Here is a 14,317-nt window from a genome sequence, read left to right as displayed (position 1 = left end):
ATAGTGAGTACATCACTTTTGTGTTTTAGGAACAAACGAACAAACCCTCGTTTGAAATGTGGACCCGTGCCCTGATTTGAAATGCTGATTTTCAACCCGAACTGACTGTCAATCCTGAGAAAGGTCAAATCCCTCATTATGAAACCTTAACCCTGTCTTGAATCCTGTTTTGCAATGCAAATTAAGATAAACAAGTCCCACCCCTACTTTTAAACTCTTTTCCTTGACCGAGCCGCTAAACCAAACTTGAAAGCCTATTTTGCAATGCACCCTAACCCATGTTTGAAACCCGAAGCCTTAATTTGCCCCGTTTGAACCCCTGAACCAAGTTTTAGACCCTATTTCGATATCCTAATCCCAAGATAGAGGAGCAACCACTAATCGATGACGAATCAATTCTCAAATTTATCAATAATTATTTATTGGTGATTGATTCATCATTTTTACACCTTTTTTTTCCAATTGAAAATTCAGTGTTTAAACGGTCAATATTCGCCAATATCTGTTCTCCTCCATGATAGCAGACTGATAAAAGTTTTTTTTTTGCTTTGCTTTTACCCTGGAAAACCATGATTGACATTTATGCCAATTTTCGGATAATTTCGGGTCCAAAGCCATGACGTAATCATATTCATTGATGTTTTCTGCAATGATAATTTGAAATCATAATCTTGTTTTGGTATAAAGAGCTGGAAACATTTTTTTTTGTAGATCCGATTCATCGATTAATTGATAGATTAATCGATGATTAAAATTACGAAACCCAAACCAAAGCTGCTGCATTTTTTTTTAATCACGTTGCAATTGCGTTTGCGAGTGCACGAAGCGACGTGCTCGCTAATGTCAATCACATTCCCATTTTTAGCTCCGATGCCGTTTTTTTTTGTTTTTTTTTTAATATCGGAGAATAATGAATTGCTGTCAACGCCCGCGCACGTTATTTTTCCGCATTCAAGCGGCAGAGTTCAATAGGTTTAATCTGACTCTTTCCCCCCGCTGATAATTGTGTTTGTGCACCTGCGTGCGTCACGCTGCCTTTCACCGCCAACTGGCTAAATTATTCGAGTGAATTTGGCTTGATTAGCTCACCCGAATTATTCACTCGCACTTCCAGTTCCGCGTGACACGCTGAGCTGAATACCCGCGTGTGTGTACTGATTTGTCTTTTGTATTACGATATACAAAAGACTCTTTTCGGTGTACTGTGGAAATTAGCGATGTCGAACATTTCGCGAGTGACTGGTATAAACGCTTTGTGGGGAAAATGACCTTAAAATGGCCTCTTCAAACAAAAAAAATGGCAGACTTTCCGTGTCTTTTCAAATATGGATTCTTGAGATTTTTTTTGTGTTGGTCTCAGCATGATTGACATCCCTACCAAATTGCATGTAGGGTTGACTCCACGCCGCTCAAAAAAGAAATATATAAAAAAATCTTGGGAAATGATCGACTTGGAAACGACTAAAGTGATGCAAAAATGGCCGCTGCAAACACAAATGGCAGATTTCTGTGCCTTTTCAAATATGGCCTCTTGAGCCTTTTTTTTGAGGTCCAATCATGATTTATGTTCCAGAATGGCTGCTCCAAAGCAAAATGGCAGAGGACCTGGCATGGGTTGTTCGGATTTGTTTATGGGTCAATTCATTCTCATCATGCCTACCAAATGATATTGTGAAATGCCGATTCCACTGACGGGTGGGTGATACGGAGTTGAAAACGGCCACTACTGTGTCTCCTCGAGACTTTTTTTGTGGATCTGCTCGTAATAGACGTGCCGGCCAAATTTCATACTGCTAAGTGAATTTTAAAACTATCCACAGCTAGTTTGACAACGGCATACCATTTGAATGTTAAATGAAGGGCAAAATTAGCAAAACAGGAAAGTTTGGGCGCCATTCATTTTCTTGGAGAACTCTTTCGACAAGTATGCTTTTTTTGTTGAATTTATCTTAAGCGACTTCCAGGATTTGCAGAGATTTTTGTGTGTGTGTGTGTGTGTGTGTGTGTGTGTGTGTGTGTGTGTGTGTGTGTGTGTGTGTGTGTGTGTGTATAAAATGAAAACAGAGAGATGACTGGCGACTCTCCTGTGGTTTGAGTCTGGCGCAGGGATGCTAATTGGTCCCTTTTCCCTTTTTATCTTGGGCTGCGCATTTGTTTGAATATGACGACAGAAACCTCGATCACGGCAGATTGGGAGGAAGGTTGAGAATATCGTGAGGGGGAGAAGGCGGGGGAGGAGGATGATGATGATGATGCTGCTGCTTTTAGGAAGACAGACGGGCGGCCAGACAGACAAAACGTGCGGGGGAAGGAAAGTCAAGTCAAAAGTTGTGCATCAAGCCTTAGTTTGAGAGTTTAGATGAAGTGGTTTTCCTCATTTGAAATCTGCAACGTTTGCCACCGGGCTATTGCAGCATTTTATTTTTGTGAAATGACAACACTTGCCACGTTCGCAAACACTCGTGAGCAACTTCTTTAAATATCAGGACATTTTTCACATGAAATTAATATTATGAGCTTTTTTTTTTTTTGGGTGACTTTATGATGAGAATATTCCTACCTTTGTATTCCGCAGTAAATTTGCTAAAACTTTACTCTCTTAATACGACTTTTCTCGTAACGTTAAATGAAAAATAAAGAATATAATTGATATTATTTGAACTGCTGTTAAGCCCTTCATGTGACCTGTGGGGCTCATAAAAGGATATCGTACTCGAAACGTAGCGGACAAAAGCTAATGCTTGGGCAACGAGCCACATGCTGCTTCATCAAGACAGACGTTATTATCTGATGACATGTTAGCAGCACGCTGTGGTAAATTTCCATGCCCCGTTTTTGTTCCGCAGGTCACATGACTCGGCTTCCTTCCCACATTTGCATATCAGCGGTCCAAAGGGCGCCGCCGAGTCTAATAAAACGCAGATGGCGAGCGCAGTCAATAATTTTGATGAAAAAGCGGTGGAATTAGCTTTCCGTCTTCCTGGGTTATTGATTCCACCAAAAATCAAAGAAGGTGGGCTCATTTTTTTTTTTTTTCGCAAGGAAAAGGACTTTAATATCAACCAATTCCCCTGACGCGCACGAGGAATGAATACGCTGCTGTGGTATGCATATTTGCGTTGAGTTATTACATTTTGTGTTTTTTTTTAGTCGCATGTATTTTGTCGGAGGCATGAAATTTGAAAAATAAAGCTCTTTTGCCATAAGAATATGCTTGATGATCACCTTTTATGGCAGGAAGAGGAGAAATTGCAGAGCAGATGCACTTAGGGCAGTGAGCCACATGCTGCTTCACCAAGATCATTGCATTGGGTAAATCACGTTGGCACACTGGCGGTGCTGCCGAATGATTTTACCATCCTTGCTGTGACGGAGGAGGTATGCCAATGAATTGTGGTTAAATGTTGATAAAAACTACATGGCATGTATAATACACAGCAGTATCTTTGCTTTTTGTTGTTGTTGGTTGTTTTGGGGTTTTTTTTTGCTTTGTGTTGCGAGAAAAACTGGATTTACGAGACAGCTTCAAACGCAATCAGTTTTGTAACTTGGAAATGAAGGCAAACACCATTTAAGGTCAGATTTTCCACACTGGAGTCCAACAGGGCTCTGTTTTAGGTCCACTGTTTTCTGATTCTACTAACTTATTGACACGATAGATAGATAGATAGATAGATAGATAGATAGATAGATAGATAGATAGATAGATAGATAGATAGATAGATAGATAGATAGATAGATAGATAGATAGATAGATAGATAGATAGATAGATAGATAGATAGATAGATAGATAGATAGATAGATAGATAGATAGATAGATAGATAGATAGATAGATAGATAGATAGATAGATAGATAGATAGATAGATAGATAGATAGATAGATAGATAGATAGATAGATAGATAGATAGATAGATAGATAGATAGATAGATAGATAGATAGATAGATAGATAGATAGATAGATAGATAGATAGATAGATAGATAGATAGATAGATAGACATAAAAACAGTGTTATCAGCTTCTATCAGTTGTTCCCACTCTTATCAAAAAAGCAACTAAGCTGATGACATTCTGAGGTTTATTTTTCACCCATTTGGGCAGAATAAGAGAATATAGAGATGAAGCACAGAACTGTTTGGAGTTGAGCAATTTGCTTTTTCGTTGATTGATGGAAGAAAGGGCTGCTTGACGTTTTATCAAAATGAAGTCTAGCTCGGTCGTAAATGAATTCCTTGAAGGACGCTCCAAAAATGTGTTCTCCTGCCAACGCGACTGCTTTGATGGTAAAAATTGATTCCAAGGACATTAAAGTGAAACTCCCGTTGGCGTGCAAGTTTGTTTTCCAGGGAATTGTTTACCTCCGGGTAGCTGCGGCAACTACAAAGCAGCAGGCGGGCCCGATTAGGCAGGTGATAATTCGATCGAGCAGCTGTTCTGCATGATGGCTTTCCACCCAACCCCCACGGCAAAACTGCAGGAAAGAAAAAAAAAATCAGAGAGAGAACATCAAACACACCGAGAGATGATGTGTGTGTGTGTGTGTGTGTGTGTGTGTGTGTGTGTGTGTGGGTGGGTGCATGTTTGCATCTTATTTTACAAAAAACAAAATACAGTTTAGGTTGGAATTCGGGGGGGGGGAGCCATTCCTGAGCACACAATAATTGAGAACTATTTGCCACTAATGATCTGTAATAGGTCAGACTGGACGATTGTTTTTTTTCCCCATTGTATTTTTGAAAAGGCAAAGTAATGATATTGAATAATTTTGAAAATGTCATTAAATCACACAAAAGAATAAGTTACAATTTAAGATGAAATATAGACCACAAATAATTTACAATGTAGTCCTTTTGTGAAAACAATGTCCTGTTGAAAACTTTTCTTTTTTTACTTTTGTATTTTTGAAACTACAACGGAATGTAGTTATTTCATGCCGTAGATGGATTATTAAACTAAAAGTGAAATGAGATCACTTAAAGAGATCAAGGAAAAAAATGTTCACAGCATTTTGTTCAATAAATTGGCAGAATTTTATTGGAGAACAATGGCTTTGTGTACAAGGTAGATGCATGGTGTTGATGCTGGACTGATTATTCTTCAAAGTGTCAAAAAGCGCGAGAAAAACTTTGCGCCGCTATCAAGATCCTCGAAAAAAAAATAACTCCCTTGTGTTTCAAACGAAGGAATTAACGCGTCACTTTTTTTTTCCCCCCCTTCAGGCACCGCCACATGAAAAGTATCGCCGTGGCACCTGCTTCACTTTTGCCGCCACCTGCCATCCACAAGCACGCGAGGCGCGCTGCGCTGCTGCGTCGCTCATGTGATTAATGTTCAAATCATGGCCGCCGGCATCTCTCGGCATGTGTCTGGCGAGCACCTGGAAAGAGAAACAAACAATGTTAAGCCCTTCATGTGACCTGTGGGGCTCATAAAAGGATATCGTACTCGAAACGTAGCGGACAAAAGCTAATGCTTGGGCAACGAGCCACATGCTGCTTCATCAAGACAGACGTTATTATCTGATGACATGTTAGCAGCACGCTGTGGTAAATTTCCATGCCCCGTTTTTGTTCCGCAGGTCACATGACTCGGCTTCCTTCCCACATTTGCATATCAGCGGTCCAAAGGGCGCCGCCGAGTCTAATAAAACGCAGATGGCGAGCGCAGTCAATAATTTTGATGAAAAAGCGGTGGAATTAGCTTTCCGTCTTCCTGGGTTATTGATTCCACCAAAAATCAAAGAAGGTGGGCTCATTTTTTTTTTTTTTCGCAAGGAAAAGGACTTTAATATCAACCAATTCCCCTGACGCGCACGAGGAATGAATACGCTGCTGTGGTATGCATATTTGCGTTGAGTTATTACATTTTGTGTTTTTTTTTAGTCGCATGTATTTTGTCGGAGGCATGAAATTTGAAAAATAAAGCTCTTTTGCCATAAGAATATGCTTGATGATCACCTTTTATGGGAAGAGGAGAAATTGCAGAGCAGATGCACTTAGGGCAGTGAGCCACATGCTGCTTCACCAAGATCATTGCATTGGGTAAATCACGTTGGCACACTGGCGGTGCTGCCGAATGATTTTACCATCCTTGCTGTGACGGAGGAGGTATGCCAATGAATTGTGGTTAAATGTTGATAAAAACTACATGGCATGTATAATACACAGCAGTATCTTTGCTTTTTGTTGTTGTTGGTTGTTTTGGGGTTTTTTTTTGCTTTGTGTTGCGAGAAAAACTGGATTTACGAGACAGCTTCAAACGCAATCAGTTTTGTAACTTGGAAATGAAGGCAAACACCATTTAAGGTCAGATTTTCCACACTGGAGTCCAACAGGGCTCTAATATAGAGATGAAGCACAGAACTGTTTGGAGTTGAGCAATTTGCTTTTTCGTTGATTGATGGAAGAAAGGGCTGCTTGACGTTTTATCAAAATGAAGTCTAGCTCGGTCGTAAATGAATTCCTTGAAGGACGCTCCAAAAATGTGTTCTCCTGCCAACGCGACTGCTTTGATGGTAAAAATTGATTCCAAGGACATTAAAGTGAAACTCCCGTTGGCGTGCAAGTTTGTTTTCCAGGGAATTGTTTACCTCCGGGTAGCTGCGGCAACTACAAAGCAGCAGGCGGGCCCGATTAGGCAGGTGATAATTCGATCGAGAAGCTGTTCTGCATGATGGCTTTCCACCCAACCCCCACGGCAAAACTGCAGGAAAGAAAAAAAAAATCAGAGAGAGAACATCAAACACACCGAGAGATGATGTGTGTGTGTGTGTGTGTGTGTGTGTGTGTGTGTGTGTGTGTGTGTGTGTGTGTGTGGGTGGGTGCATGTTTGCATCTTATTTTACAAAAAACAAAATACAGTTTAGGTTGGAATTCGGGGGGGGGGAGCCATTCCTGAGCACACAATAATTGAGAACTATTTGCCACTAATGATCTGTAATAGGTCAGACTGGACGATTGTTTTTTTTCCCCATTGTATTTTTGAAAAGGCAAAGTAATGATATTGAATAATTTTGAAAATGTCATTAAATCACACAAAAGAATAAGTTACAATTTAAGATGAAATATAGACCACAAATAATTTACAATGTAGTCCTTTTGTGAAAACAATGTCCTGTTGAAAACTTTTCTTTTTTTACTTTTGTATTTTTGAAACTACAACGGAATGTAGTTATTTCATGCCGTAGATGGATTATTAAACTAAAAGTGAAATGAGATCACTTAAAGAGATCAAGGAAAAAAATGTTCACAGCATTTTGTTCAATAAATTGGCAGAATTTTATTGGAGAACAATGGCTTTGTGTACAAGGTAGATGCATGGTGTTGATGCTGGACTGATTATTCTTCAAAGTGTCAAAAAGCGCGAGAAAAACTTTGCGCCGCTATCAAGATCCTCGAAAAAAAAATAACTCCCTTGTGTTTCAAACGAAGGAATTAACGCGTCACTTTTTTTTTCCCCCCCTTCAGGCACCGCCACATGAAAAGTATCGCCGTGGCACCTGCTTCACTTTTGCCGCCACCTGCCATCCACAAGCACGCGAGGCGCGCTGCGCTGCTGCGTCGCTCATGTGATTAATGTTCAAATCATGGCCGCCGGCATCTCTCGGCATGTGTCTGGCGAGCACCTGGAAAGAGAAACAAACAATGAGCTGTTGGAAAGAGAGGAAAAAAAAAAAAAAAAAGACCTGAAACGTTGTCAATCTCCGGAGTCTTTCCGCCGTCTCGCTCGCCGCCATCCATCACGTCACTTCTTCTTTTGCTTTAGTACGCTGATGTGTTTTTTTTCTTTGCTGCAAATGGGAGGGAAAAAAATGTAAGCTTTTTTTTGTAAAGGAGAGAGAACGCGTGAAGTGATGCATGTGATTGCTCCTCATTGTTAATGTATTTATTTTTGTACGACGTGCACACGCACCAACAGGTTATCCACACTGGAAGCAGCGAAACAAAACACAATCCAACAGGGGCCATTTGAGGTTGGATGCGTCGTTGAACGTCTCAATCAATTAAAATATTGTGCTATATGTGTCATGTTTTGATTCTGGATTAGAGTAAGGCAAAAACAAACTTTAAAAAAAATGAAATAAAATGATTAAGATATACAAATAGCTGTTTTTTTTTTTTTTCGCAAGGAAAAGGACTTTAATATCAACCAATTCCCCTGACGCGCACGAGGAATGAATACGCTGCTGTGGTATGCATATTTGCGTTGAGTTATTACATTTTGTGTTTTTTTTTAGTCGCATGTATTTTGTCGGAGGCATGAAATTTGAAAAATAAAGCTCTTTTGCCATAAGAATATGCTTGATGATCACCTTTTATGGCAGGAAGAGGAGAAATTGCAGAGCAGATGCACTTAGGGCAGTGAGCCACATGCTGCTTCACCAAGATCATTGCATTGGGTAAATCACGTTGGCACACTGGCGGTGCTGCCGAATGATTTTACCATCCTTGCTGTGACGGAGGAGGTATGCCAATGAATTGTGGTTAAATGTTGATAAAAACTACATGGCATGTATAATACACAGCAGTATCTTTGCTTTTTGTTGTTGTTGGTTGTTTTGGGGTTTTTTTTTGCTTTGTGTTGCGAGAAAAACTGGATTTACGAGACAGCTTCAAACGCAATCAGTTTTGTAACTTGGAAATGAAGGCAAACACCATTTAAGGTCAGATTTTCCACACTGGAGTCCAACAGGGCTCTGTTTTAGGTCCACTGTTTTCTGATTCTACTAACTTATTGACACGATAGATAGATAGATAGATAGATAGATAGATATATAGATAGATAGATAGATAGATAGATAGATAGATAGATAGATAGATAGATAGATAGATAGATAGATAGACATAAAAACAGTGTTATCAGCTTCTATCAGTTGTTCCCACTCTTATCAAAAAAGCAACTAAGCTGATGACATTCTGAGGTTTATTTTTCACCCATTTGGGCAGAATAAGAGAATATAGAGATGAAGCACAGAACTGTTTGGAGTTGAGCAATTTGCTTTTTCGTTGATTGATGGAAGAAAGGGCTGCTTGACGTTTTATCAAAATGAAGTCTAGCTCGGTCGTAAATGAATTCCTTGAAGGACGCTCCAAAAATGTGTTCTCCTGCCAACGCGACTGCTTTGATGGTAAAAATTGATTCCAAGGACATTAAAGTGAAACTCCCGTTGGCGTGCAAGTTTGTTTTCCAGGGAATTGTTTACCTCCGGGTAGCTGCGGCAACTACAAAGCAGCAGGCGGGCCCGATTAGGCAGGTGATAATTCGATCGAGCAGCTGTTCTGCATGATGGCTTTCCACCCAACCCCCACGGCAAAACTGCAGGAAAGAAAAAAAAATCAGAGAGAGAACATCAAACACACCGAGAGATGATGTGTGTGTGTGTGTGTGTGTGTGTGTGTGTGTGTGTGTGTGTGTGTGTGTGTGTGTGGGTGGGTGCATGTTTGCATCTTATTTTACAAAAAACAAAATACAGTTTAGGTTGGAATTCGGGGGGGGGGAGCCATTCCTGAGCACACAATAATTGAGAACTATTTGCCACTAATGATCTGTAATAGGTCAGACTGGACGATTGTTTTTTTTCCCCATTGTATTTTTGAAAAGGCAAAGTAATGATATTGAATAATTTTGAAAATGTCATTAAATCACACAAAAGAATAAGTTACAATTTAAGATGAAATATAGACCACAAATAATTTACAATGTAGTCCTTTTGTGAAAACAATGTCCTGTTGAAAACTTTTCTTTTTTTACTTTTGTATTTTTGAAACTACAACGGAATGTAGTTATTTCATGCCGTAGATGGATTATTAAACTAAAAGTGAAATGAGATCACTTAAAGAGATCAAGGAAAAAAATGTTCACAGCATTTTGTTCAATAAATTGGCAGAATTTTATTGGAGAACAATGGCTTTGTGTACAAGGTAGATGCATGGTGTTGATGCTGGACTGATTATTCTTCAAAGTGTCAAAAAGCGCGAGAAAAACTTTGCGCCGCTATCAAGATCCTCGAAAAAAAAATAACTCCCTTGTGTTTCAAACGAAGGAATTAACGCGTCACTTTTTTTTTCCCCCCCTTCAGGCACCGCCACATGAAAAGTATCGCCGTGGCACCTGCTTCACTTTTGCCGCCACCTGCCATCCACAAGCACGCGAGGCGCGCTGCGCTGCTGCGTCGCTCATGTGATTAATGTTCAAATCATGGCCGCCGGCATCTCTCGGCATGTGTCTGGCGAGCACCTGGAAAGAGAAACAAACAATGAGGTGTTGGAAAGAGAGGAAAAAAAAAAAAAAAAAGACCTGAAACGTTGTCAATCTCCGGAGTCTTTCCGCCGTCTCGCTCGCCGCCATCCATCACGTCACTTCTTCTTTTGCTTTAGTACGCTGATGTGTTTTTTTTCTTTGCTGCAAATGGGAGGGAAAAAAATGTAAGCTTTTTTTTGTAAAGGAGAGAGAACGCGTGAAGTGATGCATGTGATTGCTCCTCATTGTTAATGTATTTATTTTTGTACGACGTGCACACGCACCAACAGGTTATCCACACTGGAAGCAGCGAAACAAAACACAATCCAACAGGGGCCATTTGAGGTTGGATGCGTCGTTGAACGTCTCAATCAATTAAAATATTGTGCTATATGTGTCATGTTTTGATTCTGGATTAGAGTAAGGCAAAAACAAACTTTAAAAAAAATGAAATAAAATGATTAAGATATACAAATAGCTGGTTGGCAATCAGCTCCTTTGATTAAAAAAAAAAAAATGAGTGAGTCGTCAAAGAGAATTTCACCATGTCTCTGCCTTTCCGAAAAAAAGCAATTTAACAACATGAAAAGATTTTGTCCTTGCTGTCCGACAGCCGATGTGGACGTATAAAATCAAACAAAGACGCGCTCCGATCAAAGCTGGATCCACACAGTCTTGATTAAGTCTCAGCCGAACAATAAGACACGCCTGCAGTTCTTTCACAGGGGTACTCACATCTTTTTTTTTTTTTTTTAGCTCGTTCCTTCGTTCGAAAAAAAAAAAAAAAACAAAGAAAAAAGAGCTTCAATTGTCGAATATGCAATTACAGACTATGGCACACACTTAGAATTCCATTGCTGTAATTATGTATTCTTTTTCCACACCTAAGATGCTCCAGTGTGAATGCTATTATGTTGTTTTTCAGGAGTGCCAACACAAAATTGGGTGGAGATCTCAATCGCAAAAGGCTGCACGAATCCCCGAAACGCAATAGGAGTTAGCCATTTTGGTTTGAAGCAACACTTGTTTGCGTTGACAAACTCCCACTAGGGAATTTGCCCCAATGAGACCCAATCGAAAGCAGGTCGCCGAGAGAGAAACGTTTGGCTAAATTGCGAAGCTTATTTGCCTATGTCGTCCAATGTGGGTGGAGCATAGCATCAAAGTTGGAAGAATCATTTCTGAAGATTCTCCCTGAAAGGTTAACGAGGCTTTAATTCATCATTCTGTTCCAATCTGTAGTCATATTATTTGTGTTCGTATCATACTTGCGTGTGCCATTTTTTTTAACATTATCGGGAAGGAAACTGCAAATACAACTCACCAGAAGAGTGCAGTTGTCTTGATTCAACTTTTGCGAATCACTTTGACCTGGATGATGTAAACATATAATTTTTAGCAAGCACGTTGCTATTTCCATCTTGATATTGTGACGTTAAAATAACGTGATAATGTCGATAATGCTTACCATATGTGTTCAGTATTTTTTCATGCATTTCTATAACACCGATCAATACTTTTTCTATGATACCAAACCGTTTTCAGAATGGCGTCTTTTATTTTAAATAGCACAATTGCCTCAGGAACATTTGACTCTCTCGACAATTCACGTTAACCACTAATGGCGTCGAAGCTTCATCAGAGCGCGCGTGGAGTGTGTGCCTAATAAAGAAAATAGCTCTTGGTTCAATAAGTTCAATCAGTTGTTTGAACGTGGGTGCAAATTTGCGCGCCATTGTGTTTGCGCAAGCTGTTGCTCCCGCGCGCCTGCCATTTTCGCCCATCTGTAAAAGGCTCCCCAGTCAATCTGTTGCGTTTGCTGCCAAATGAGCAAGCGCGCATTGATGGTGTTTGCCGGCGACTGCTCCAAGTGACTAAAACAAAGGCGGCGAGGCAGATGAGACGGTCCTTTCATCTTCGCCAGGGTACATTTGGATTTCCAGAGGGTGATATTTTCCTCCAATTCAGATGGTTTGAGTCAAGCAATGTTTTTTTTTTTTTTAAATAATGGATTCATGCAACGCGTATAACTAACATGACACTTCTGCAGCTGACAATGACAGTTGAGGATTTCCATGTTATTCTGGTCAGTGTCCCTCGAAAGGTGATGTACAGCGGACTCGAGCATATGTGTAGCAAGGCATTCGCAAAATGAACTATTTACTATTTTTTTGGGGTGTGTGTGTGCAACAAACTAACTAAAAGCACATGTACATGAGAAACCGACCTTGCTTGTTGCATCATCTTTAAAAAGACCCGCGGCTCTAAAATCTGCCAAAGGTGCATCAACAAACACGATTGCGCAAAAGCTGTGAATACTTACGATGACATATGATTTATTTCAAAAGATTTTTTTTTTAAACAATACTGTTTGGATTTAAATATATTGCATATCTTTGAGCATATTTGTATTTATTGGGGAATTACAGTACGGCGGTCCCGCCAACCCTTTGCGAAATCATTCCATCCAACATGCCTGCAGTTCATATACTCCTTTACTGGCCGGTTGCCGTGACCCAAATATGACCGAATGTTACAGCTCATTCCGCGCTTTGGCAAACTCAAAACATACTCAGACTGGCTCTCTGACAGTGAATTATGTAAATACGAGCGGATCTGCCAGCCCCATTTGCATGGAGGCTTGAATAGTAACAGTTATTACATTGGTGTCATCCAAGTGTTATTTCTCACCTGTGTTAGAGAACACACGGTGGGAGGAGGAAGCGGAGGAGGAGGAAGCGGGTCAATGAATATTTCATGAGTTTCATTACTGCATATTTATCATGCCTTCTACCGTTCAGTCAATCCGTTGGCGTCTTTGCCACCGGGCCATCTTTTAAGCTATGTGTGGCTGAACAATCACCTCTCGGTATATGTGACACATATTAGGTGACGTGGGACGTAATGCAGCCATGCGTGGCATCACGCACAAGGCAAAAGCCATATACAGTACTGTATGTGTGGTGCAGTGCTTTTTTTCCCCCCTCCCCAAATTAATTCTAAAAATAAATAAACAATACAGCCATATCGGCAGCCGTAATGCGGAAGGACGCGTTGTTTCATGTTGATACGGGAGAGGGAAGGTTTCCCCGCATGCCGAACAAAGAGCTGACGTGACTCCGAGGCTTTGTACATGCCTGTACTGTACTTTACGTGTCCGCTCAAACAAGGCGCGTGATTGGTCCCCGGGCGCCATATCGACCAATGAGAGCATGAGTGGATTTATTCCGTGAGCTGCTTGGCTGGATCATTGGCTTGCATCATTCCCGCCTCACCCGGCATTTTCCCTCGTCTCGCATACGGTATCTTGTTGAAACGATAATTTTTTTGGATAAATTAAGCTGCGCTCCAACCCCTTGCCGCCGCCGAAGCAACGCGTTCCGGCTGGGTGGGAGAATTTAAGCCCGCTCGTCGGAGATGGGTCCATCAACAAGGACACATTGCTACATTTTGATCTGGACTAGTAAGAAGACGAGATGAACGTCATAGCGCTACCATCACCGTGTTTTTCTCCAATTTAAAAACCTCAGCTACACCGTCAGCGCCTCCAGCAGAAGAGTCTGAACCAACACAAGCCTCTTCATCAATCTCAATGATGATGGCAATGTTGATGAATGTTAATTCCTGTTTAAGGTTTTACAATTAAAGATTGAAGTAAATATGTGGACTGCTGTAATCTTTGTCTCCAATATGAATATTGTTTACACATTTAACATGTTGGACCACACATACACATACACGAAAATTCAGGCCAACAAATTAGGAGAGTAAACACACACGCGCGCTCACAGTGCTCACAGCTTTTCGGCAAACGAAGGAAAATGTCATCAACCGCATCGTCTGTCGTCCTTTTGGCTCGTTTGCACCCTCGTTCCTTTTAGCGTCGACTGCACAGCAAACAGAACAGAACAAACACGAGTTCATATAAATGTCATTTCAAGAAACGAATAGCTCATTTGCATACTTTTGCTTCCTTGTTTCCACACGCGCAGACACTCACGCACACTCACACACAAGCAATGCTATTTCCAATCCAATCAATGTGCGTCGCTCACCTCTGTGACATCTGCAGGAAA

At 40.7% G+C, this 14,317-nt stretch overlaps 3 long non-coding RNA genes across 3 annotated transcripts in view; all 3 read right to left on the bottom strand.

Moving 5' to 3' along the window:
* The window catches only part of LOC109508229 (uncharacterized), a 7,961-nt gene extending 2,574 nt beyond the window's left edge, over nt 1-5,387 (bottom strand). The window contains exons 1-2 of the long non-coding RNA XR_002166617.1: nt 5,254-5,387; nt 4,361-4,473 (exon numbers count right to left, since the gene is read on the bottom strand). This is a non-coding gene — a long non-coding RNA (uncharacterized LOC109508229). The remainder of the gene's footprint in view (nt 1-4,360; nt 4,474-5,253) is intronic.
* A 1,275-nt stretch (nt 5,388-6,662) lies between these two features.
* On the bottom strand, nt 6,663-7,785 carry LOC109508230 (uncharacterized). The gene is made up of 3 exons (XR_002166618.1): nt 7,687-7,785; nt 7,501-7,626; nt 6,663-6,704 (listed from the first exon to the last, which is right to left on the bottom strand). It is a non-coding gene; the product is annotated as an uncharacterized LOC109508230 (long non-coding RNA).
* Nucleotides 7,786-8,981: 1,196 nt separating this feature from the next.
* The window catches only part of LOC109508225 (uncharacterized), a 6,195-nt gene continuing 859 nt past the window's right edge, over nt 8,982-14,317 (bottom strand). The window contains exons 1-5 of the long non-coding RNA XR_002166616.1: nt 14,297-14,317; nt 14,040-14,128; nt 10,299-10,403; nt 10,113-10,238; nt 8,982-9,317 (exon numbers count right to left, since the gene is read on the bottom strand). The exon at nt 14,297-14,317 is cut by the window's right edge and continues 859 nt beyond it. This is a non-coding gene — a long non-coding RNA (uncharacterized LOC109508225). The remainder of the gene's footprint in view (nt 9,318-10,112; nt 10,239-10,298; nt 10,404-14,039; nt 14,129-14,296) is intronic.

The sequence above is a fragment of the Hippocampus comes genome, unplaced genomic scaffold (assembly GCF_001891065.2).
Source record: "Hippocampus comes isolate QL1 unplaced genomic scaffold, H_comes_QL1_v1.1 scaffold265, whole genome shotgun sequence".
Classification (NCBI taxonomy): domain Eukaryota; kingdom Metazoa; phylum Chordata; class Actinopteri; order Syngnathiformes; family Syngnathidae; genus Hippocampus; species Hippocampus comes.
This window is presented reverse-complemented; position numbering and strand designations above follow the sequence as displayed.